This window comes from Echinops telfairi, unplaced genomic scaffold, assembly GCF_000313985.2.
Source record: "Echinops telfairi isolate 266 unplaced genomic scaffold, ASM31398v2 ScPeMD7_7463;HRSCAF=8501, whole genome shotgun sequence".
Lineage (NCBI taxonomy): Eukaryota > Metazoa > Chordata > Mammalia > Afrosoricida > Tenrecidae > Echinops > Echinops telfairi.
The window spans coordinates 8240741-8243344 of record NW_022111363.1 but is presented as its reverse complement, the minus strand read 5'-3'; the positions used below and the strand labels follow the sequence as shown (position 1 = coordinate 8243344).

At 63.4% G+C, this 2604-nt stretch overlaps 1 protein-coding gene across 1 annotated transcript in view; it reads left to right on the top strand.

Annotated features, from left to right (window-relative positions):
* The first annotated feature begins 1942 nt into the window (after positions 1-1942).
* ZBTB16 (zinc finger and BTB domain containing 16) overlaps positions 1943-2604 on the top strand; it is a 235015-nt gene continuing 234353 nt past the window's right edge. Inside the window, exon 1 of the mRNA XM_045283603.1 lies at positions 1943-2016. The gene's annotated coding sequence lies outside the window, so the exon portion shown is untranslated. The remainder of the gene's footprint in view (positions 2017-2604) is intronic.

Genomic DNA, 2604 nt, shown 5'->3' with positions numbered 1-2604 from the left:
GCCACGGGGCGGGTCTGCTGCTTCGCCGCTTTCGCAGCCGCCGGCCGGCCCGCCCGGAATCTCGCCTTTCGGCCCGTCTCTTTCGCTTTTCCTTCCCCCTCGCTCCCGCTTCTTTCTTTCTGCTGTCTGGCTCTCCAGGAAAAGTTGAATCCCCAAGTTTGGTGCAGTCCTCCAAGTTGCCGGGGGGTCTCTGGGAACTGTGTGTGGGGCGGGGGAAGCGAGGTCCATCCCCCTACTTTAGCGGGTGAGCGGCTGGCTGTGCCCACGGCGCCCGGCTCGGCGCTGCAGCCCGCGCCAGCCGATCGCGGGCGCTTGGCGGTGGGTGAGGGAGACGCCTGACCCAGGGCCACCCTGATTTCCCTCGAGACCCGTAGAGCTTGTATTTGGAAGGGAATTTGGGGAACCATGCTTTCATTCTTTCGGCTGCGCCTTCTTAATTCTCTGAAATCCCGTCTGCGGAAAGCTAGCTGGGCGCAGACGAATGGTTGCTCTCCCAGTCAGGGCCACAGTTCCCACCCCAAGTCGGCAGCCAGTGTCTTGACCAGCCACCCTGTTAACCCTTTCTAGGTGAGCTTGCGGCCCCGGAGCCAAGAGGACTCTGGGGGTAGAGGCCAACAGCGCTGGCAGAGGGAGGTAGAAACCCTGGGCTGTTTTGCAGCTGCTTGGTTCACTGCAATCGTGGCCCCACCGTGGCAGAGGCTCGGGCGCCTGTGCGGTCTTCAAAAGGGTTCTGGAGCCCCCAGCCCTGCTCCTGAGCTGCGCCTTGGCAGAGCCCTTTGTCTCCCTGCCTAGTCTTCCCTTCCCGGTTGCAGCGTGAGGTGGACCCAGGTGCCCCATCTTACCAGTGGTGCCTCCATTAAAGTCCAGGACTTGCTCACTCCTGGGAGCCCACGCGCCACACTGGCAGTTGACGGACCCAGCAGATGCACCCCTGCTATAAACCAGCCAAACACTGCCAACCAGTCAATTCTGACTTATGGTTACCCTATAAATCTGGGTAGAACTGTAAAAACGTGGGTCTTAACTCTTTATGGGGGTAGACTACCTCATCTTTCTCCCATGGAGTACTGGTGGTTTCAAACAGCTGACCTCCAGGTTAGCGGGCCAATGTGTTCCCACTTCCTCACCAGGGCTCCTATTCCCCGGCTGCGGGGGTCTGTGTTTCTTATGATTTTGCTTCCGCCTTCACCACCTATCTCCTTGGCTTTTTTTTTTTTTTTAAGATCCTCTTGGCCCTGGGTGCTTGGGTGTCAGAATCCGTGCAGTACCTCACCTAAGTGTGTTCTCATGCGTCCACTCACACCGGTGCACGCTCCTCCCTCCCCCCGCTTTTGGGTTGCATACATTCATTCCACCTAGGGGTGGAAGAAGGAGACCTGGTGCCCCAGTGGCTCATGCTCTCTGCTGCTTGCCTGAGAGGTCTGCTGTTAGAACCACAGGAGGAAAGACCTGGTGATCCCCTCCCATAAAGATGACTGCCACCCCCAACCTAAGTGGATTCTGACTCATGGTGACCCACTGTGAGAGCCCAGACTGCCTGAGGTGGATGGTGGGTGGCTGTAATCGTGCCTCTTTGCATTCGGCTCGCCCCTCTCATGCGGCTGCAGCCGTCGCCGCCGCCGCCGGCTGGGGGTCGGCTGGAAGCGGGGAGTCCTGGCTGTCAGCTTGGGCGCAGCTGCACCCCCAGCCGCTCCCCTCCCGGGCATGGTCAGGGTGAGAGGTGGGGGGCTCGCAGGCTGCGGGGTGGGCTGGGGGGCGGTCTGAGGACGGGACGGAGGGCCCAGGATTGGGCGGCCTTGTATTGCCAGGGGCGGGCGGCGGAGCCGAGAGCCGGAGGGGGCTCATACGTATGCGGACCGGTGCTCGGGCGCGGGATCGGCTTGTGGTTTATTTGTGTGTTGATTCGCCGCCGGCCGACAGGGAGGCTGGGATCCAAGGACCCGAGGATTGGATCTGGGTGCGGGAGAGACCAGGACTGGGACGCGCTTGGGTTTTGTTTCTTTTTGCAAAAGCGTTGTGAGTTCTTTATTTTTTTCCTCCACTGGACTCCAATGGCCCATTTTTGGAGGGGAAGCCTCGCCGGAGCTCCGTAGGGTCTCCAGGACGCCGGGTCCTCCCGGAGCTCGCCGTGCGCTCCTGACTGCGCTCGGTGCACGCCCGGCTCGGCACCTGATGCGTTCGGGATGCCTTCTTCGCGCGGCGCGCTCGCAGACCCGCGGACGCTCCCTCTCGCGCAGGCAGCCACACGCTCGGAGACGCCTGCGCTCCGAAGGCGCACGGTCTCGCTGGCCCGCGGACCCACTGGAGCGCACGGGCGCGCTCCGCTCCGCTCCGCGCCGACTCGCTCGCCAGCTCCCCGGGACGCTCGGGCGCGGTGCACGCGGGCAGCTGGCGGCCTCCAGCCGGAGCCCGGGGACCCGACCCATCGCTCCCCAGGGGTCACGGCCCGGGGTCGGAGAGGGAGGGCCCGCAGACCCTTTCTCCGCTTTCTTCCCACAACTCGCTGCGGGGCTTTTGTGCTTTCGCGTCGCCACGGGGCGGGTCTGCTGCTTCGCCGCTTTCGCAGCCGCCGGCCGGCCCGCCCGGAATCTCGCCTTTCGGCCC